Source organism: Propithecus coquereli, unplaced genomic scaffold (genome assembly GCF_000956105.1).
Source record: "Propithecus coquereli isolate 6110/MARCELLA unplaced genomic scaffold, Pcoq_1.0 Scaffold184, whole genome shotgun sequence".
NCBI classification, from domain to species: domain Eukaryota; kingdom Metazoa; phylum Chordata; class Mammalia; order Primates; family Indriidae; genus Propithecus; species Propithecus coquereli.
In genome coordinates this window covers 3527369-3551538 of record NW_012143190.1, presented here as the reverse complement: position 1 = coordinate 3551538, position 24170 = coordinate 3527369, and the positions used below count along the sequence as shown (strand labels likewise).

Below are 24170 nucleotides of genomic sequence, written 5' to 3'. Positions count from 1 at the left end.
GCAACTAGCATTTCATCACAGTTGGCCACGCTTAATAGGGCCTAGCAAAAGCCAACATGCAAGGAGACAAATGAGTGAGACTTGTGCAATAATTATACTGAGAATGTTGCCATTCAGTACTTAATACTCAATTCCAACCTCAAGGACTCTGTAAAGCAGCAGTTGGCACCCTCTCCAGGGAAAATATTAATGCCCCTGTGAAGAGTCGCCCAGAACCTGGGACCTTGAGCCCCTACTTGGCCTGGTTTACTGATGGGCAGTCTCCAAAAAAAGACCCAAAGACAGAAAGAACATGGCATCTGCCGGGGCGTGGTCAGTATGCTGCCAAGCGAATGAGAAACGAATGCTGCCTCTTGTTAAAATAAAACCATGATGGACGTGCAAGTTGCTGGCAGGGAGACACTTTGATGCATCAAGGTCCCAGCCCAGCTGCCCACATGCTGGACACCTTTGGGGGCGAGGTAGGCCAGGTGGGGCAAGGACCACAGAGAGGATTGAGCTGCCTGGGGAGGGACAGGGAGCGAAGTTCCCTGGGGCCCCAGGCCAGGGGCTATGTCCGGAAGAAGCTGCCAATTTGGTTACTTGAAAAATACACTCCATTTTCCAAATAAAACATGCCAGGATCTTTTCAATGGAAAAAGTTGTAGAGCTAACATTTCTCTGCACTCTGTACTGAGCAAACTATCCCCAATAGAGCCATTCATTTAAATTGCAGGAGTACTCTTGTTCCAGTTCAAACTCCACCATTATTGGGAAGCACTGTTAAATGCTTCAGGACACGTATCTGTTACCTCAACTTATTAAGGAGTTGTTGTTTTTAATGGGCTTAAAATTAGCAAGGGTTCCATTCAGGTACCTTTCCTTCTTTTAATTGCATTTGTGTCTTCATCTTCTGAGAGAAAGGCTTCTGTGCTTTGAGAGCTCATTCACTACCAATCTAATTAAAAGGCTTTCTTCTTTCCAACATTCTCACAGAAACCTCATTAGAGGGACACTGAATTTCGGTAGTGTGTGGCAGCTTGGGACCAAGTACAGCATTTGAAACTGTAATCAATAAGAAGCAGCCAGCCACCACCTGAGAACGCAGTGATGCCAGGTTGGGGAGACTCCAGAGGGATAGGAGAGCCTGCGGAATCAGTCAAGGGGCTGCCATCTGCACTCTCTGGATGGATCTCCTCCCTCCCCACCCCAGCCCAGGGCACACACTGGCTGAGTGTCTCACTCAGCTCTCTCAATCTGCAGTGACAAGGTCCCTCTGCTCCTGCCCTCCCCCAGCATGCAGCCTTCCATCCACACACGCTCTCTCTCTCTCCCTCTCTCTCTCTCTCTCTTCCTCCACTTATCTCCAGGCAGGGCTTCTGACCACCAGTATGATCGGATCACTCTCCTCCAAATGCACCAGCTGTACTGCACAAAGCATCAAGACCTTAGTGCAGTGCACGAGCCCTTTCTACGAGCCATTGTCCAGCCAAGTTTTCATTCATTCATTCATTCATTCATTCAACAATTATTTAGGAAGCATTTCCTGTTTCAGGTCTGACATGTACACTGGGAACTTAACATTGTTCCTGCACTAATGGAATGTGTGTGTGTTGGGGGTGGGGGTAGGCTCTCACAGTACAATAATAACACACCTATAACTATAGTGACAAGGGTCATGGAGAGAAGGAACACAGCCCCTTCGGGAAGATGATGGAGAAACAGACTTCAAGCAGAGTGACAAGGGGTGGGGTTCTTTTTACACTTTCTGAACTTATAACACCACAGTACATGGATCCCTCACGCCTGCCACATGCACCCCAGCCCCAAGCCTTTATCCCTTGGCCCCCACCAGCCCTGTTTGCCAAGGCTCTGGCCAGGCATTACTGTCTCCCAATCCCCTGGCCTGTGACCACAGGTGAGGGGGCAGCGTGTCCAGGCCTCAGTTTCCTCATCTGCAAAATGGTTCCTGGCCAATCCCCCAACCCCATGCCTCAAAGGGATCTTGTGGGACCCTGGCAGTGATGGGCCTGCAGGGGCCACCTCCTCTCCAGCAAGACACTGGCCAGCTGACAAGCAAAACCACCTTCCCTTGCTGGGCATGCTCCAAAAGCAGGCCCAGAGCCTGTCTCTCCGCCCCCTTCTCCCCATACTCTTCTCTTTTCCCAGTCTCTCAGAAGGCCACCCCAACCCCCTCACTAAACCTGAGCTCTGTCCCCTGCTTCCCGATGGAGTCTTCTGCACTGAGGACCCCAGGTGAGACTCCAGCTCTGCGTTCAACTTCATCACTTCAGGGTTTGTACGCCGAGATGCACACAGGAAGTGAACTCAGAGACCTGAGTTTGGAAAGTCTACAGATGGGACTGTAGTTCCCACGCGTCCCTCTGACCTCAGGCAGAAGGACACCCAGGGTAGGCACGCAGGGCTCCATTCCCATTGCCCCGACTCTACCTAGGGACAAAATCCAGTTCCTCACCCCAAGACCTAAACACCTTCCACTGATGCCAAAGCCACCAGCCTCTCAGGCAGCGCTTGAGCTTGTTTAAAACCACGAATCAGCCGACAAAGCTGCCTTCAAGAGTCACTTCTCTCCCAAGCCGAGTCACATTGGTCAGACGCAGGGACTCCTTCAGGGGAGGGGCTGAAATTTCCAAACCCTGGCCCAAGGGTCTCTGAATCGATAACCAGGTGCACCCCCTGAAGAACAGCATTCCACAGGTACCCTGGGTGGTGATTAGCAGGCAGCACAGACCCGGTGTCTTAGTCCATTGAGACTCTCATAACGAAATACCATAGCCTGGGTGGCATGGCCGCCTTCTCTTTATGTCCTCATTTGGTGGAAGGGGCCAGGGAGCCTCTGGGGCCTCTTTATAAAGGTATCAATCCCATTCATGAGGGCTCCATCCTCATGACCTAGTCGCCTCCTAATGCCATCACCTTGGGGATCAGGATTGCAACATATGAATGTTGGGGGGCACAAACATTCAGACCACAGGACCAATGCGTTTCAGTAATTACAGATCCTGAGGCTGCGCCCCAGCTATCCGTGCCCTGCCCCCACTGGGCAGGAGGGCACAGAGGAGCAGAGTCCATTCAGGCAAAAGACCCCGGGGGCTCCCACTGCAGCTCCCCAGTCAGCAGGCACTTGGCTTCTGTGTGTTGCAATGTTCTTTCATGAGAATGGGGATCATCACAGCTGCCCTAACCACCTCCTAGAGCAGGTGGGACATGGGGTAGCACCCTACAATCTGTGAAATGTCACTCAGTGCCAGTGGCTGTTGCTGAGTGGTTGCTGGCACACACAGCTCTCCTGCACGACTATGCTTTCTTCTGCCTCTGGGACTACCAGGAAGAGGCGGGATCCACAGTCCACCATGGAATCACAGGAGGCCAGTGTGGCCAAGCGCCTAAACCCTAACCCTCCCCATTTTTTTTTTTTAAATCTGAGCACTTCAGGTAAGAGAACACTTTTATTTAAGTGAGCATGCTTTTTAAAACCAATCTCTCTGAATCATCATGCATGTAGTTTAGAGTACAACTGTTGCGATGATGCAGTGCGCTGTCTTGCATTTCTAAAGCAATTATTCTCTTGGAAGTTATCGGGCAGTGTCGTTCAACATTATTTTCAGAGCTCCCATCACGTTTTTTTTCCCTTTGCTTTTGTGTAGCTGCTGAGAAAAACAAACACACTACAATAGCTCTCACCATGTCTAAGGTCTTGTTTGCAGAGAAAATCACTGGATAATGTAAATTCATATTTGTGCAGTGCTCTATAACAAGGATGATTTCTTTCGTCTAGTTTAATCTTTATACCAACCATATTTTTCTCCTAGTTTTACAGAATAATAAACTGAGGTTTTTCCTGAGTCAGCGAGATATGAGGTCTGACAAAAGACTTCCATCCAGAATAAGAAATAAACTCCTAAAAATAAATCAGAAGGCCAAGAATCCAAAAGAAAAATGGACAGAAGATGAACAAGCATTTTACCAAGAGGCTATCAGTAAGTGATATCTGAAAAGACACAGCTAACCCTGCAATAGAGTTTACGTTCTTCTCAATGTCACACACACACACACACACACACACACACACACACACACACACACACGCTTTATAATCTTGTGACGATAACCTGGCAAAGTCGGTACTATTATTTCTCTCATTTCATAATGGGGATCATGGGAGAGCTCCCAAATTTAATTTTACATGTTCCTGTTCTGTTTGAATGCTTTTCTGTGAGCATATTTTACCATTATAATCAAGGCAGAAAGGGAAAGCATAAATATATCAATTGCGAAACAAATCAACAAAGCTCCCAACCCTAGGTCACACAGCTAAGCATAGAAGCCGAGACCCAACCCCTAATCTGTTTAGGTTGTGTTGTGAACCACAATGCCATCCTGTCCCCCATGTTGGAACAGTGATTCTTTGATTATGATAATGGAAAATAATTCCCTTTGGTATCTGTACAAGACAGAAGTTCTCAAAATACAGTATGGGAACCCTTGGGTTTCTGAGATGCCTTCAGAGGATCAGGGAAGTCAAAAATTTTTTCATAATTGTTAGAAGTTTTTTTCCTCTCTCCCTCCCCCGTCCAGGAACATTCCACAGAGCTCTGAAGAGGCTGCTGGACAGGGGAGATCAGCAGCAGACTGAATGCAAAGGCAGATCAGAGGGTCCAGCTGTCTCTATTCAGCCATTGAGGAGACGTGCAGGAAAATAAAACGATGCCACCCCTCTCACTACTTCTGTTTTGTTCAGGAAAATACAGTTATTTTTCCTAAAATATTATTTACATTAACATGTAATGGGTTTATTATAATATTCCATGAATTAGTGAACTTACCATTTAAAATGTTTCTTAGCCTTTATCTCAATGTGCTCGATGCTGACGGATATAACCCACGCAAACAACATTTTGGGAATCTCCAATAACCTTAAAGAGAGCAAAGAAGTCCTGAAGGCTAAAAGCCTCAGAGCTGCTGGTGCAGGGCCTTGTGTTCCTAACACAGCCTGTCTTCGAACCTGAGAGCCTGGCCCTGCCAGGTGCAGAGCTCTTTGAGGCTTCAGGACTTCTTTACTCTCTTTGGAGATTTCCACAATGTGGAAAGTACAGACATCCCAGGCTCTGGGCTCTGCTACTCACTAGCTATGTGGGCTTGGAGTGGTCACTGAACTTTTCTGAGACTCAGTTTCCTCATTTGTAAAAGCGAAGGGGATCGCTGTCAACATGCTATCGCTCAAGCATGTTGCAAGGATTAAATAGGTAGCACAAAGAAAAGTGCCTAAAACATAGCAATGTTCTCCACTATTCAGTTATGGGGCAGAAGTTCCTCTGATACAAAGGCTTAGAGCATTGGCCCAGAGTGGCAACATCTACTACCTGCCACTGTCTACTTTTAGGGGTGGCACATAATCACTGGTTGGTTTTGTTCTCATTGAAATCGAGGCTTAAAAATTAAGTGAATTTAGTGTCTACAGGTCATCATTTAATGTTCTTAATGGATTAAGGGTTATTCTGTGGTGTATGAATGTGCAGATGTGAACCTTTTCAACAAGACACTGCGATCTCAGTTCCTTCAAGCCCTGGACATCGGCCCCTTTCCACCACCTGGCCACCTTGGCAGAGGGTTTGGCCAAGGAACTTCACTTCTGCTAAGATTCTGGAGCTCCTTGATCACAGCTGAACTACGAACAGAGAAATTCTTATCTCTGACAGTACTTTTAAATTCTGACAAATAAAAGAAACACACTTGTCAGGGTCCTTTAAAACCCTGCACCCTGAAGACCCCGAGACTGTAGACACTGCTGCAAAGAACCCCATGGGGCAGAGCCTGCCGTCCTTGCAAAAACTTCTGCCTCAAGAACTCCCCAAACAGAGTGATTCTGAACTCTTTGATTCTACTTTTAACTGCCAAAGTTAATCCTACATAGCTGTAAAACACTGTCTTTAGGGACAATGCAGAGTAAGTCTTAAGGGATTTTTAAAAATCAGAGCACAGTATAACAGACATATATATATTTTTTCCTCCCAACAGGTCGATTGTATAATTTCTTGCTGACGTAATCCCAGGAGAGACATATGATAACAAACTGGAAAATGGGCCAATCAGGCTGACTCCTTTGGGAAGAATAAATGTCAGGTGAACAGGGGCAGGTAGGTTTCCTGAGCTTAGGTCCTTGATCCAGGCAACGTCAACTGATTTTTCTTTCTCCTGTGAAACCCCCTGCCCAATGCCAGTCTGAAGGGAACAAGGTGCGCTGCCCAGGTTCTCAGTTGTCAGTGTGTGGGTAAAAGAGAGCTCTCCTGGGAAAGTGAGCCCCCCAGCCTGATGTCCATTTGGTTCCTGCTGGGTGGACCCCATCTCCAGAGCCACCTGCCCTTCCTAGGGAGGGAGGAAGAGTCCAATGGTGCCCTTTTAACTGCAACTGGAAGGCTTTCTTTTCTTCTGCAAAGGGAAGTGTCTCCTTATCCCCCACTAAGGACTGAAATCAGGAGGAATGAAGCCTGGGTGTGGATACGAGAGCAGAACCTGGCAGAGAAGGAACTGGCCTTGAGCTAACAGAGCTGGCAAGTGGTGGTGACAGGAAGAAGGTGGAGTGGAGGAGGGGTCGGGGAGAGAGATACTGGGCTCCAGGCATACGGGGTAGACCACAAATCAAGCTTCACCTGAACTATCCCTGGATAGAAACAAAAAACCTCCCTTTATGCGTAAGCGATCATCCTAACTGAATCAGTTTCCAGGCATTTCCTCGACTGTTTATAACAAATAGAGCACACAGAATACGTCTGACTAGACTGAAAGCAAACAACTGCATGCACAGCCAGACCCCTCACAAATGCCTTAGTTATAGAAATTCACATAGCTTCAATATCAGGCTTTTCCAATGAATTCTGTCAGCAAACTACTTGCAACATGTCCCATCAAAATTGGGGTCCTCTAAAGACCCGAGCTAGAGATAAGGAGATCCCAACAGAACCCTGAATGTGGAACTGGTGCAGTGTGGGTTCAAAAGGAAGTTAAGGAGCACGGTTTAGAAGCAGTAACTTTCCGTCTTCTGTTATTTGATGTTGCTAATATTAATATTTCTATAAATAATGCAAACGAATTGGTTTAATAAATTAAGAAAAAATAAATTGGGCCACAAGTCAGGCAAGAATGACATGAAAAAATAACATACCACTATTACATCACAGAAAATAAAAATTACAAGTAGACACAAAAGTCACGAGCCAGATGAAAAAGATTTTGGAATGGCAGCTCATGAATATAGTATGGTTATGAATGAATAAATAAATAAATGTACCTGCACAAAAAAAATTTAAAAATAGCACACATAATGAAAAGAGGAAGAAAGGAAAGCAGGTAGGCAGACAGGCACAAGTAATAGGCAAAGTATAGGCTGGAAAAAAGCCCAAACAAGGAGGGCATGAATTCTTCCCATGAATTCTTCATCCTACATAACTTAACAAAGCTTTGGATCCAATTAAAAAAACAACATAATGAAATGAAAGAGAGGAAAAGCTAAATAAACACACTGAGAAGCAAAACAACACTATTACATAGTTAATAAATTAGACACAGAAAGGAACAAAACAGACACAGCTAAAAATTGAGTTACTGGCATGAAGGCAAGGCAGGAGATAATCACAGTTTGTGCAGAGGAAACAAACAAGGAGATTAAGCCAATTACAGAAGACCTTGCCATGGAGATGAAACAAAGAAGCTAGAGATGACTTGGAGAACACAGCACACAGAAACTAGTTAAGTATTCAGGATAGTGCACACAGGGAGACCTGCTGCTGGTTCTAGAAAAACAGCAGACCCCATAACCTGAATACCAGCGGGCTACAAAACACCTGGAAACACTGGAGGAGGTCAAACAAATGTTTTTTGAAATGTCAATCTGAGCTCACAAGAAATCATGAGAAATCCTTACAAAGATCCAAGTGGAAACTAAAAAGAACACTGTATGTGCATGAGCTGACACTATGGCAGGGCAGGGGGTGGGCAGTGCAGGGCCCAGTCACATCCACACGGAGCTTGGACAGTACCTACCTGGGACTGGAGACAAGGCTCTTCCACAGGAGGGGAGCTGAAGCCACCCCCACCCCACATCCACCCACATGTTGTGAGGATTTTGAAGAGCCCACTGGCAGAATAAAACAAAAAGGAAGTTTGTTTATCTCAGTCTGGGCTGCAAGTGGAGAAATAAGAGTGTACTGTGTTGCCCTAAAAAAGAAGAGGCTGCTTTCTGAAAAGAACTCAAACGTAAATAGTCCATAATGGCTGGGAACTCTTCGAGTGGTGGACGCAGCAGTGAAACTTTGGGCACCAGACAGAAGCAGTAAGAACAAGCAAATTAAAACAAACAAAAGAAAAATCAAAACAAAACAAAATCTTTGCCCATAAACCATAACAATGATTATGTCCTCTTGATGCAAAATATAAGATATGTAAAGTGAAAATTTTTCTATGAGCAAGAGATAGAAAAACCAAGTCCGAAGGAATAAACCCCCCAAAATTCAGACAAGAGAAATATCAGAGACAACGCTGAATAAGTATGCTTAAAATGGTTAAATGCATTAAGTATATCAAAAACATATTGAAAAATAAGATACTCTGGGGATTAAAATAAAAAGCAGATTTGGAAAAACAAACACAAAAGAGCTTTGCAAAATGAAAAATTTAGTAACAAATAAAAAGTCAATGGAAAGGTTAAACAGTGGATTATAAAGAACAGAAATAATAATTATTAGTAAGCTAAAGACAGACCCAACGAAATTACCTATTATGCAGATCAGAAAGACAAAGAGATGAAAAATATGAATGCTTGAAAGACTTGAGGGTAGAATGAATATCTTCGATATGTGCATAAAAAAGTTTCAGACAGAGAAATTTCTAGAATTGGCCAACTAATCCTCAGACTAAGGAAGTACAAGTTTCTCAAAAAGGTAGGTATGAATCAAAAACTAATCAAAGCTCAATCGTTTTTCAGCTCTGACATGTAAAGAACTTAGAATTAATCATTCCCATACTTACAAGAAAGAAATGGAACGAACTGAAAAAATCAATGACTTTTCTTGGGCAGAGCAGGGCCGGACGCTGCAGGGTAAACGCTGTGCTGGAATCTGGAGGGACAGGGAATGGAGAGTCACAGCCAAGATCGGCTTACTTGAGCAGAAGTCGCGGGAGCCATCGAGTCATAGTAATGCTTAATGGTGATCTTGATGATTCTCTGGTGGCTGAGTGTGAACATGAGAGGAAGAAACCCCCAGATGGCCACAGTCTTGTGGGTGTCCCTACAGTTTCTTGGCTTTTATCTCCAGGAACCCCACCAGGTTCTCATGGTAAATGTGCAAGACAGATCCCCTTGTGGCTCTGGCAGAAGGAGGGGAGGAGTAACCACTGGGAAACAGGTCACCCAGAGCCTTCTCCATAACCAAAGCCCACTCTCCGGGCTTGCCCAGAGCCTTGTCCCTGATGGGGAAAGGGCATTCCTCCCGCTCCAGCACCCTGTATCCTTTCTGTCTCACCCAAGGGGGAGAAAGGCTACACCACTAGAGAAACGCCTGTGAACGTCACAGCCCACACAGGCGACTGAAAGACTAAGATTAACACAGGATTATGGAACACTTCCCCTTACTCTCACTCACCACGGCACTAACAGGGCCCCAGTATGAATTACAGCTGAAAGAGCTGCCCTCTCTCTGAGGAAGAGAACCTAAGAAAGCCCAAAGTCAAGAGGGGAGACAAAAACGAGAACACAAGAGGAACTTGAATCAAGCCTCTGGCAATTAAAGCAAGCATTAAATAAAGCCCAACTACTAGCCAAATTAACATAAATTCTCACCCTAGAGATGTGTTTACCTTCATTCCTATTACCTTAAAGAACATTTCTGGTTTGTGACAGAAAAATTACTAAGCAACTAAAAGATAAGAAAAAACAGTCTGAAGAAACAAAGCAAATACCAGAACATAATTTACATACTACACAAATGTTGGGATTATCAGACAAGGCATTTAAAATAATATGATAAATGTTGGTCCGAGTGCAGTGGTGTTTACTACTAATCGATCACAACCTGTTACAGATTCCTTTGTTCCTTCTCTACTCCCACTGCTTCTCTTGACCAGCCTTTAAAAAAATTAATAAAATAAAATAAAATAATCTGATAAATATGTTAAGGGTGATAAAGGAAAAATAAAAATGCAAAAACAATTGGGTAATGTCAGCAGAAAGGTGGAAACCCTGAGAAAGAATCACAAGAGAATACTAGGAATCAAAAACACCATACAGAAATAAAGAATGCCTGTATGCAATTCGAATATATTTTGTCACAAATGTAACTTAAATTAAATGTAAACATTTTAAAATCTCAAAAGAAAGAAAGAAAGCTTTTGAGAGGCTCATGAGTAGACTGGACACAGGCAAGCAAATAATCAGTGAGCTGGACGATATGTCAATGAAAATTTTCGAAACCGAAATGCAGACAGGGAAAACAATGAAAAAGAGAAAAGAAAGAACAGATTATCTAAACCTGTGGGACAATTTCAAAACGTATAAGATATGTGTAAATGAATCACCAGAAGAAGAGAGAGTAGAAAAAAAGGAATATTTTAAATAATAATGGCTGAGAACTTTCCAAAATTATTGACAGATTCAAATCATAATGGATCCAGGAATCTGAGTGAACACTAAGCAGGATAAACATCTATAAAACTAGACACGCATCTTATACCAATCACAGAAATTAAATTAAAATGTATCATGAGCCTACACGTAAAATGTGAAACCATAAAACCAGAAGGAAACACAAGATTAAATATATGTAACCATGGGTTTGGTGATAAAAGTTTTGAGTATAACACCAAAGGCATGATGATCCATACAAACAAAAATTGGACTTTATTTAAATTAAAAACTGCTCTATGAAAGGCACTGTTACTAGAATGAAAAGACAAACCACAGATTGGGGGAAAATTGTGCAAAATACATCCTGATAAAGGACTTGTGTTAATATAGGAGGAAACCCAGCAATATAAAAACAAACAACCTTACTAAAAAATGGGCAAAAGATATGAACAGACAACTCGCCAGCGAAAATGTACAGATAACAAATTAGTATATAAAAAAATATTCTACATGTCATCAGGGAAGTGCAAATTAAAACAATACCACCACACACCTATCAGAATGTCTAACATCTAAAAAAATGACAATACCAATTGCTGGGAGAATGTGGAACAACAGAAACTTATTTGTTATTAGTAGGAATGCAAAATGGTATGGTCACTTTGGAAGACAGTTTGGTGGTTTATTGCAAAACTAAATCTAGTGTCACTATACCATCCAACAGCTGAATTCCTAGATTCACCCAATAATTAGAAAGCTTGTATCTACAGAAAAGCCTATACCTGAATGTTCATGGCAGCTTACTCATAATTGCAAAATTTCTCCCAGGACTATACCTGACAGTAATTATTAATATTCAGTGAGGTGCTATCAGTAATGAAATCTTGTCTTTATTTTGATTGTACTCTTGGGTGACAGTATAGCTAGGCAAAAATTCCATTTCCCATCTAATGCAGAGTGTATTCTAATGTCTTCTTCTACATGGAATAATGAGGACTAAATAAACCAAATTCAGATCATTCATAAACCTCATTTCTTCTTCTGAGAAGTATAATGAAGTGACTTGTGCCATAAAGCACACTACACCAATTACCAAGAAAAATGTTCCTATCACAAATTCAAGAACAGAATTACTTAGGAACATTTTCATAATTCAGGTGATTAAGTAGTTTGCATAAATTTCCAAGTAATTCCTGCCTTCATCAATGACCTTTTGTTATATGTGAGCTACTTAATATGTCACAGAATTATAAATCCTGAACTTTTAAGGAATAAATTGCTCAGTGTAGGGGATGTCCAAGTTTGAATCTGTGCAATAGTTACAGCTGAGTTTCTGTCCCACCAATCACCTACCCCCTTTGCCTCATCCCTTCTATGATCACGTCTGGCTGAACACAGTGAGACCCTGTCTCTAAAAAAAAAATAAAAACACAAAAACCAGTATTAACTTTTTGGTCTAGTAATTCTACATCTAAGAAACGACCCTGAAGAAACATATGTCAGAACAAAGATGTTGATCATGATGTTATTTACAGTGCCGGCAATATATCAATAAGCTAACTGCCCAGTAATAAATTATTGCTTATACATAAAATGAAATATTACATAATTAGTGAAATATTTTCAAAAGAATATAATCATGTGAAAAATAAAATATAAAGTGGGGAAAAATGCAAAACATAAAATTGTACATGTAACATCACCCAAACATTGAGAGAATTCAGTTCATTGTGTGGTCCCCATATTGCGCATCCCATATAGTCATGAATATGATCTGATTGTGTCAGTGCTGAATTGTTCTCTAAAACCCTTTGCTCTCAAGTACAACCTGCATTACTAAGAATTACAGTCTGAGAATGTGAACCGGGAGATAGAACAATAGAAACTATCGAATGTGAAAAGCAAAGAAAATAAACTGGAAAATAAAACAGAGTTGAGGACCTGTGGGACTACAACAAAAGATCTAATAAGTATATAATTAGAGTCCTGGATAAAAGAAGAAAGAAGGTGGAGCTGAAAAAATACATGAAGAAATAAAGACTGACACTTCCCAAATTTGACAAAAGACACAGAACTCTGGATTCAAAAAGTGGGCATCCCCAAACAAGATAAGCCAAAGAAATCCCCACCAAGACAGATCATAGTCAAATTTCTAAAAATGAAAGACAATGAAAGAACTTTAAAAACAGAGAAATAAAAATGACATCTAAGGGGCAAAAGCAATTCAAATGACAGAGTATTATTCATCAGAAATGACAGAGATCATTACGAGGTGGCACAACATTTTCAAGTATTGAAAGAAAGGTCAACTCAGAGTCCTATATCCAAGGAAATACACTGGCAAGAAGGAATGAAAAATGAAGGTATTCTCAAAGGAAGGCAACTAAAAGATTTTGTTGCCAACACACCTACCTTTAAAAGAATAGCTTAAGGAAGTTCAATAAACAGAAAGAAAACATTAAAAGAAGGAAGGTTGGACAGAAAGGAGAAAAAAATACGGCAAGTAAAAATATGGGTAAATAGATTTTTTTTTCTCCTTTTGAGTTTTCTAAATTATGTTTGATGGTTGAATCAAATATTATAAAACTGTCTGAGATGTTTCTAAATGAATATAGAGTAAATAATAAAGGCAATTATATCATAAACAGAGGAGGGTAAAGGGACATAAAGAGAGGTGAAGTTTCTACACTGCACACAATGTGGTAAAATGACAGTAGACAGTAATAAGCTATTTATTTACACAAAGAGTTCTACTGAGGCACACTATGGATAAGTAAAATAAATTCTTTTAAAAAAATATTCAGGCTGGGTACAGTGGCTCAAAGCTATAACTACAGCACTTTGGGAGGCTGAGGTGGGAGGATTGCTTGAAGCCAGGTGTTCAAGACCAGCCTGGGTAACACTGTGAGACCCCATCTCTACAAAAAAATAGAAAAATTAGCCAGGTGTGGTGGTGTGCACCTATAGTCCCAGTTACTCAGGGGGCTGAGATGGGATCATTGTTTGAGCGCACGAGTTGAAGGCCATAATGAGCTATACCATCTCACTGCAGCCTGGGTGACAGAGCGAGGAGTGAGTCCTTTTCTCCAAAAAAAAAAGCTCAAATATCCTATAGGAAGGCAGGTAAAAAAATAAATAAAATAGAAAAATTTAAAAAAGAAAAACAAACACAAATCAGAAATCAAATGACAGACTTAAAGCCTAACATATAAATAATTATATTAAAAGTAAATGGTCTAAATACAATAATTTAAAGACTGAGATTGGCAGAGTAGATTAGGAAAACATGATCCAGTAGTTTTTTGAACACATGATGTTGGAACAAATGGACACCCACAAGCAAAACAAAACAAAAAATGTAGACACAGATTATACACCCTTCAAAAAATTAACTCAAAATGGATCACAGACCTAAATGTAAAATGCAAAACTATAAAACTCCTAGAAGATAACATAGAAGAAAACCTAGATGGATATGTGGATATGGCAATGACTTCTGAGATACAACACAAAGGAATCACCCATGAAAGAAAGAAGTGATAAACTAGACTTCATTAAAGTGAAAAATCAATATCAACGTGCCAGCATTTGGTGAGGGATTTCCTTGCAAAAGATAATGTTACAATAAGAAGACAGTCACACATTGGGAGAAAATAATTACAAAAGATATATCTGATAAAGGACTGTTATTTAAAATATACAAAGAAAGTTTAAAATTCAACAAAAACAAAATGAGCAATCCAATTAAAAACGGTCCAAAGACCTTAATAGACACCTTACCAAAGGATATATACATATGGCAAATAGGCATGACAAGATGCTAATACATCATTAGTGAAATGCAAATTAAAATAACAATAAGATGCCATTATATACCTATTGGAATGGCCAAGATCTAGAACACTGGCAGAAGATCAGATGCTGGCTAGGCTGTGGAGATATAAGAACTCTCATTTATTACTGGTGGGAATACAAAATGGTACAACCACTTTGGAAGGCAGTCGGATTTTCTTATAAAACTAGACATACTCTTGCCATTCAATTGAGCAATTTCTCTCCTTGGTATTTACCTAAAAGAGTTGAAAACTTATATCCACACAAAACCTACACATAGATGTTTATAGAAGCTTTATTCATAATTGCCCAAACTTGAAAGCAAGATGTCCTTTGTAGGTAAATAAATAGATAAACTGTGGTACATTGAGACAATAGAATACTATTCAGCTCTATAAAGAAATGAGCTATCAAGCTACAAAAGACATAAGAACTTTAAATACATATTACTAAGTGAAAGAAGTCAACCTGAAAAAGTTACATACAATATGATTCCAACTATACGACATTCTGGAAAAAGTAAAACTATGGAGACAGTAAAAAGATCAGTGGTTGCCAGGAGCTGATTGGAGGTACAGGTAAACAGGTGGAGCACAGAAGACTTTTAGGGCAGTGAAACTACTCTGCATGATACTATAATGAATACATGGCATTATACATTCACCCAAACCCACAGAATACACAACACCAAGAGGAAACCCTAATGTAAACTATAAACTTTGGGTGATAATGATGTGTCAGTGTAGATTCATCAACTGTGATAAATGTAGCACTCTGGTGGGGGATGTTGATAATGGGGAAGGCTATCCAAGTGTGGCAACAGAGGGTACATGGGAAATCCTAATTTTGCTGTGAACCTAAAACGTCTCAAAAAATAAAGACTATTAAAAACAAAAAAACATAACCTAAGCATAAACTGTCTACAGGAAACTTACATCAAATATAACAATATAGACAAGTTGAAAGTAAAATGACAGACAAGGATACAGCATGTAAACTTTAATCCAAAGAAATCAGGTGTGGTCTTATATATATCAGATAAAGCCTCTGGAGTAAAGAAAATTACCAGAGACAAAGGGAGACATTACATAATGATAAAAGTATCAATCTACCAAGAAAACACAGCAATCCTAAATATGTGTGCACCAATGATACAACTTCAAAACAACAAATAGGATAACAAACTGACAAAACTAAAAGGAGAAACAGAAATACCCACAATTATAGCTGGAGATCTCTATACTTGTCTCTCTGTAATTGAAAGAATAAATAGACAGAAAATCAGCTAGGATACAGACAAACTTAATGATATCAGCCAACAGGATGTAACTGACATTTACACAACATTATATGCAACAACAGCACAATACATTCTCTATTCCAGTGCCCATGGAGCATTTACTATAATCTGGTCCATAAGCAAAGCTCAATAAATTTAAAACAACTGAAATCATACAAAGTGTCTTCTCCAACCACTGTGGAATCAAACTAGAAATCAGTAACAGAAGGATGACAGGAAAATATCCAAAGGTTAAAAAAACTGAAAAATACACTTGTAAATAATGTATGGATCAAAGAGAAAGAGTTGAAATTTTTTTAAAATATTTTGAGCCAGGCACAGTGGCTCATGCCTGTAATCCTAGCACTTTGAGAGGCCGAGGTGGGAGGACAGTCTGAGCCAGGAGTTTGAGACCAGCATGAGCAACATAGCAACACCCCATCTCTACACAAACTTTTTTTAAAAAATTAGCTGGCATGTGCCTGTAATCCCAGCTACTCAGGAGGCTGAGGCAGGAGGATTGCTTGAGCCTAAGAGTTTGAGGTCGCAGTGAGCTATGATAGCGCCATTGAATCCTAGCCCGGGAGACAGGGCAGGACCCTGTCTAAAAAAACCCAGAATTATGAAAATGAAAATACAGCATAAAAATTTGTGGGACAGAAATGAAGCAGTGCTGAGAGGGAAATTTATAGTACTAAACATATACATGAGAAAGGAGGAAAAGTCTCAAATCAATAATCTAATCTAAACTTCCACCTGAAGAACCAACAACAACAAAAAAAATTGTAGTAATAATAATGATAATCCCAAAGCATGGAGAATGAGAGAAAAATAAATGTAGGAGCAAAAATCAAAAAATTGCAAACAAATAAGCAATATGGAAAAATCAATGAAACAAAGAGCTGGTTCTTTAAAAAGACCAATAAAATTGGCAATCCCCTAGGAAGACTAGCAAAGAAAAGAGAGACAACATTGAAATAACCCACATCAGGAATGAAACGGAGGATATAAATACAGATCCCGCAGACATCAAAGGATAATAAAGAGAGTACTACAAAGAACTCTGTGCTCGTAAGCTGAACAATTTAGATGAAATGGATCAATTCTTCAAAAAAGACAAACTTACAACTGTCCCAATATGAAATAGATAATTTTTAAAGCTCTATAACTATTAAGGATACTGAAACAGTAATTTTAAAACTCTCAAAAATGAAGCTTCTAAGCCCAGGTGATTTCACTGAATTGTATCAAACATTTAAAGGAAGTATTTTAACACCAATTCTACACCATCGCTTCCACAATATAGGAAAAGAGAAAGCACTTCCCAATTCATTTATGAAGCTAGTATTACCCGGATAACAAAATCAGACAAAGAAAGTAAAAAAAAGAAAATATAGATGAATATCTCTCATGAATACAGATATAAAGATCCTTCACAAAATGTTAGCAAATGGAATTGAGCGATATGTAAAAAAAAAAAAATATGTGCCATAACAAAACAGGATTTATTCCAGGGAAAGACTGGTTTAATATTTGAAAATCAATCAATATAAAAATCATAATATTAACAGGCAAAAGAAGAAAAATCACACAATCACAATTGCTGTGGGAAAAAACATTTCACAAAATTCAACATCCATTCATTATAAAAACTCTCATAAAAGCAGGAATAGAGGCAAACGTCCTCAACTTAATACAGACCATCTATAAAAAAGCTAAAGTTTTATATTTAGTGGTAAGGGTTATCAGTAGTTTCTTCCTAAAATAGGAAACAAGGCAAAGATATCTTGTTCTCACTACTCTTATTCAACATACTGCTACAAGTTCTATCCAATGCAGCAAGTTCAGGAAAAGGAAATGAAAGGCACACAGATGGAAAACGAAGAAATAAAACTGTGGTTATCTGCAGAAGACCTGACTCCACAGAATATCCTAAAGAGTCTAGAAAAACAAAATAAAACAAAAACCATTTGGAATAAATGACTTCAGTAAGATAGTGGGATACAAAATTAACAAACCAAAATCAATTCTATTTCTATATACTAGCAATAAACATGTAGACACCAAAATTAAATATATATTACCATTTTTTAAATTTCAAAATATTAAAGGACTACAAATGTTTTTGTTACATGCATACCTTTTATAACAGTGGTTCCCAACCTTTTTGGCATCAGGGACTAGTTTCTTGGAAGACAATTTTTCCACGGATGGGGGTTTGGGAGGTGCAGCTGTAAATACAGATGAAGCTTCATTCTCTCACCTGCCACTCACCTCCTGCTGTGTAGCCTGGTTCCTGACAGGCCATGAACCACTAGCAGTTCGAGGCCTGGTGGTTGAGGACTGCAGTTTTATAATGCCTAAGGCTTTTAGTGTGCCCATCACCTAAATAGTGTTCATTGTACTCGATTATGTAGGTTTTTACCCCTTCCCTCTTCCTTGCTTCTTGATTTTCTATGACCTTTATATCTCTTTGTGCCCCTGTGTGTCCATCAATTAGCTCCCAATTAATGGAGAGTATTTATGGTGTTTGGTTTTCCATTCCTGAGATACTTCGCTTAGGATAATGGTCTCTAATTCCATCCAAGTTGCTGCAAAAGACATTGTGTCATTCCTTTTTACCATTTACAATTGCTTACAAGGAAAAAAGGAAGGAATAAAGAAGGAAGGGAGAAAAGGGGGAAGGGAAGAAGAGAGGAAAGGAGAACAACTGACTTAGGTGTAAATCTAACAAAGTATTAATACATACTGAACTTGCATGTTGAAAACTACAAAAACAAATAACAAATCAAAGAACATCTAAATAAATGATAAGACATTAAATATTCATGAATTGGAAGACTTAACATGATAAATATTGTAACCACAACAGACCAATCTGGTTCAATTTTTATGTAATAGAAGTTTTGAGTTGTTTTTCAGTTGCCATGGATCCCAGGTTAAAGGTCACATAACCTGAACATGCCCAGATGAACCAAGCATGCAACCATGGGTACAACCTAAGTGCTCAGACCTAGGAACCGGCACTGAATTCAGAAGTGGACATCACAGGCAGGATCCAGGATCCAATCAGATTGAGCCCTTGCATCACCCCATGGCAGAATCCAGTCAGATCACACCTCTCAGCATCATCTCAATACAAGATCCAATCAGATCATGCCTTGTTACCCTCTGAATATAAAACCTGCCACAAACCCCAGCTCAGGGACACATATTTGAGCTTGACTCCTGTCTCTTTGCTTGGCAGCCTTGTAATAAACGTATCTCTCTGCAAAAATTTGGTGCTTCAGTGTTTGGCTTTCTGTTATGTGCTGCAAACAAACCCAGTTCAATTCAGAAACAATATGTCAACATTCCCCAAATTGTTACACAGGTTTAACACAATTCATTTCAAAATCCCTGTAAGATATTTGCGGATGGATATACACAGATTATTCTAAAATGTATATAGAAAGACAAAAGAACAAGAATAGCTAAATCGATTTTTAAAAAGAATAAATATAAGGAATCATTCTACCAGATTTGAAGATTTACAGGAATCTAGACTGCGTGGTATTAGTAGAAGGATTAACACATAGATCAGTGGAACAGAATAAAGAACCCAGAGACAGACCCACAGACTTGTGGCCAACTGATTTTGGCAAAGGTGCAAAAGAAAGCCAATGGAGAAAGGACAATCTTTTCAACAAATGAGTCTGTAGCAATTGGATATCAATATGAAAAAAAGGAACTTCAACCTAAATCTCACATCTTCTACAAAGATAAATTCAAAATGGATCACAAACTTAAGTGTAAAATGAAAAACTACAAACCTTTTGAAGAAAACATAGGAAAAAATCTGCAGGACTTTGGGTCTAGGGAAAAGTTCTTGGACATGACACCAAAAATATGATCCACAAAATAAAAAATTAATAAATCGGACGTCATTAAAATTAAAAACTTTTTTGTAGGGGGGAAATACCCACTCTACAGACAATGAGAAAATATTTAAAATCCAAAAATCTGACAAAGGACTCATCTCTAAAATGTATAAAAAACTCTCAAAATTCAACATTAAAAAAACCCGATTAGAAAATGAGCAAACTAATTTCTAGTGACAAATCAGATTAGTGGTTGCCTTGGTGTTGAAGGAAGCTGGGGTGTAAGGGAGGAATTGCAGAGGGGCAAAAACAACCTATTGCAAATGATGAAAATGTTCATTAGTCTGTATTGTGTGACAGTTTCATAAGTGTGCAAACTTGTCTAAACATCAATTTGCATAAAGTACATACAGTTTTTGTATGTCAGTTACAGTTTCAATAAAGCTTTTTTAAAGTTTATGACTTTCCTAAATAGATATCTATTAAGAAGTCATTTTATTAAAAGGACACCTGCACTCAAATGTTTATTGCAGCACAATTCACAACTGCAATGATGTGGAATCAACCTAAGTGCCCATCAATTCATGAGTGAATTAACAAAATGTGTTGTACACACACACACTGGAGTACTACTCAGCCATAAAAAGAAATGAATTAATGTCTTTAGCAGCAATTTGGATGAAACTGGAGGCCATTATCCTAAGTGAAGTATGTCAGGAATAGAAAAACACACATCACGTGTATTCTCTAATAATCTGGAACTAATCGACAGGCACACACGGGCACAGAGAGAAGTAAAAGTCCTTGGAAATCAAGAATGGGGGAGGTGGAAGGAGGGGACGGAGAAAAATCTACCTAACAGGTACAATGACTACTACTTGGATGATGGGCACGCTAATTGCCCCGACTTAAGCATTATAAAAGCTATTCATGTAACAAAAACATTTGTACCCCCCTAAAATTTTGAAATAAAAAAAAAGAACACAGGGATACTTCACCAATCTAGATAACAAAAATAAATGAGAATCACTAAATACCTTCACAATCTGGGAGATAGGGAAACAAAAACAAATGATAAACACTTATAAAATAGCACATTTAGTACTTTCAAATTAAGTAGCCACAGGCTGTTTCCACTTCTGATATTTCACTGATTTTCAGAATCTGTGTTTACTAACCCAGTATGCACATCAGACTGGCTCGGGGAGCTTTCTTTAAAAAGGGCTACGTGGACCTTTTTTCGCACTAAACAATCAAGATAAAAGAAGGTTAGGACTGGCATTCATAGTTTTAAAAATTGAGATACAACTCATATATGATAAAATTCATCTTTTTGAAGTATGGAATTCAGTGTTTTGATATTACATTAGACAAATGTCTTCTCGAGTTCTTTTCCCTTTCTTAAACTGAGTTGCATTTTTGTTATTGAGTGGTAGGAGGTTTTTTTTTTCCTTTACATATTCTGGATACTAGATCCTCATCAGATATAGAATTTTATATATTATCTGACATTCTATGGGATGTATTTTCACTTTCTGTGGAGTGTCCTATAGATGTGTCTATTAGGTCTCATTTAAGTCTAATGGTTATTAACTGTTAATTCTAATGTAGGTCAGATTTTAATTATTGCTTTATGTGGTTTTTTAAATTATATATGAGAACAAAGGTATTACAAAAAAGGTGTTAATTAAGATAGGAGACAAAGGCATTCGTGTATTCCATTTACTTGTCGGTTATCTGTCTCTCATTTTTCTATCATTATTGAAAGAAGGATACTATAGTCTTCAAGCATTTTTGTTGAATTTTCTATTACTAACCTTTAATTCTGTCACTGTTTGCTTCATGTATTGGAGGGCCTCAATCATGGGTACGTGTGTGTTTTAATTGTTACGTATTCTTGACTGACTTTTTGTTATAATAAAATGCCCTTTTTAGTTTGTAGAAACAATTTTTTAAAGTCTATGTCGTCTGATATTGGTAAAGCCACTCTAGCTCTACTTGGATTACTGTTTGCATGGTATATCCTTTGCATCTGTTTATTTTCAACCTATTTGTACCTTTGAATGTAAAATGTGTCTCTTGTAGACACAAATGGCCGATCATTTTCTGCTCAATCTGTCAATCTCTATCTTTTCATTCAAGTGTTTAATCCATCTAATTTAACATATAATCTGATACGTAGGATTTACACCTGCCATTTTGCTATTTATCCCTAATACTTCTCTTACTGTCTTCTAATTTATTAAATAGGTATTGTCTTGTGTACCATTTCTCTGTCATTTCACTTCCTTTTATTAGCTATTTGCCCTGGGGATTACAATTAACATTTGACTCAGAACAATCTTGTTTGCATTGATGCTAACTTAAATCAATAGTGCCCAAAAACTTTGCCACTATGTAACTGTTTCCTGCTTGCTTCGTCCTGTTAGTGTCATAAAAATTACATCTCTATACATTGTATGCACATCAACATGTGTTTATAATTATTGCTTCGTACAGTTGTATCTCAAATCAGAAAGGAGAAAAGAGTTATTAACCCAAAATACATTTATACTGTCTTTTATATTTACCTAGGTCATTACTTACTGGTGTGCATTATCTCTACGGATTCAAATACTGTCCTCTCATTTCACCTAAGGACTCCCTTTTAGTATTTCTTGCAAGGAAAGTTTTCTAGCAGTGAATTCTCACTGCTTTTTTAAAATCAGGGAATGTATTGATTTCTCCTTCATTTTTGAAAGATATTTTTGCTAATTTAAAATTCTTGGTTGAGAGTCTTTTTCTTTCAGCACTTTGAAAATATGCCATCCCACTGCCTCTATCCTCTGTGATTTCTGTTGAGAAATCAGCTGTTCATCTGACAGAGGCACTTTGCATGTGTTAATCACAGGCACCCTGCTTTCAAGATTCTTTGTCTTTTGACAGTTTGATTAGGATGTGTCTGTGTATCTCTTTGAGTTTATACTACTTTTAGTTCATTAAGCTTTTTGGATATACAGATCACTATCTACTTGTTCAATCTAGGAAGTTTTCACCCATTATATCTTCAAATATTCTTTCTTCCTATTCCTCTCCAATCTCCTTCTAGGACATCCACTTTGCACATGTTGGTATCTTGTTATTTCACAGGTCTCTGCTGCTCAGTTCATCGTTTTCATTCTTTTTTATTTTTCAATTCTTCAGATGGGATAAACTCAGCTGACCTATCTTTAAGTGCCTTCTTTATTCCACCTGCTCAAATCTGCTGTTGAAATCCTTTAGTGAATTTTTCATTTTCATAATTGGAACTTTTAACTCCATAATTTATATTGGGTTATTTTGTATATATACATCTTTATTGATATTCTTAACTTAGTGAGACATTCTTCTACTCTCTTTTAGTTCTTTAGACTTGGTTTCCTTTAATTCATTGAACATATATAAAAAAGCTGGTTTAAAGTCTTTGTCTAGTAAACCCAACATCTGGGCTTCCTTAGGATAGTTTCTATTTATTGTGGGGTTTCTTTCCCCCTGTGTATGGGCCATATGTTCATCTTTCATTGCATGTATTATGTATTTTTGTTGGAAACTGGAAATTTTAAATAACATAACATGACAACTATGGAAAGCATACCTCCCTCAGTTTGTTGTTGTTCCCATTTGTTGATTCAGTAACTTTTCTGAACTAATTCTGTAAGGTCTATATCATTCATTGTGTGTGGCCACTAAAGTCCCCACTTTGTTAGCTTAGTTGTCAGCTAATAATGGAACAGAGATTTTCTCAAATGCTTGGAACCAATAAATTTCCCAGTCTTTGCCAATGCACTGTGTGTGTGCAGGACACAATTTCAATACACAGCCAAGCAGTTGACAACCCTGCCTCGGCATTCACTTCCTGCTATGCACAGCCTCAAAGTCAGTCAGAGGTGGGAGACTAGGGCCTTCTCAGATTTTTTCTGAGCATGTGCCTAGCCTTACATATGCCTTTTGGAGCTTTTCAAAGAACATATGGATATCTAGTTCCCAAGCTTTTCCCTGTAATCTGTTTTTATTAGTTTATTGTCTTCCTCAACTAATATCAATTGCCTCAGGCAGCCTCAAGGTTAAGCAATTATTTCTCAATTTTCAACAAATGCACCCAGGGAAAAGTCTTTCTGAACTAGGAAAGCTCTGAATTAGGTCAAATAAAGATAATCTTGCAAGGGGGTTCCTCTACTGAACCAGCAGAAAGATGAAATACTGATAATTCTCTGGCAATGATACTCCAAAGGAGCTCTAACCCTGATCTCTCCACTCTGGTGACTATAATCGGCTGACAGCTCTCACCACAATCACAGACTATTGGTTTTCAAGGCTACCAGGGAGTTAGAGGTGGGGGAGGGAAAGAGCACAGCTTAAAATATCAGAGAGATCACTGTTCTTACAAAGGTACAGCCTATTTCTTAAAAAATAAATTCTCCCCAGACTGCTGCAAGCCTTTTATTTCCAAACCTGTGAAAAAGTTGCTTCTGGCAAATTTTGGTGGTTTTCTTCTTGCTTTTATGGGGAAAATAATTTTCAGAGGTCCCTATTCTACGATTTTCACTTATGTCCCTCAAGC

At 38.9% G+C, this 24170-nt stretch overlaps 1 protein-coding gene across 2 annotated transcripts in view; it reads right to left on the bottom strand.

Moving 5' to 3' along the window:
- The window catches only part of CHRNA7 (cholinergic receptor, nicotinic, alpha 7 (neuronal)), a 109252-nt gene that overhangs the window by 66339 nt on the left and 18743 nt on the right, over positions 1–24170 (bottom strand). The gene's annotated exons all lie outside the window — the stretch shown is intronic.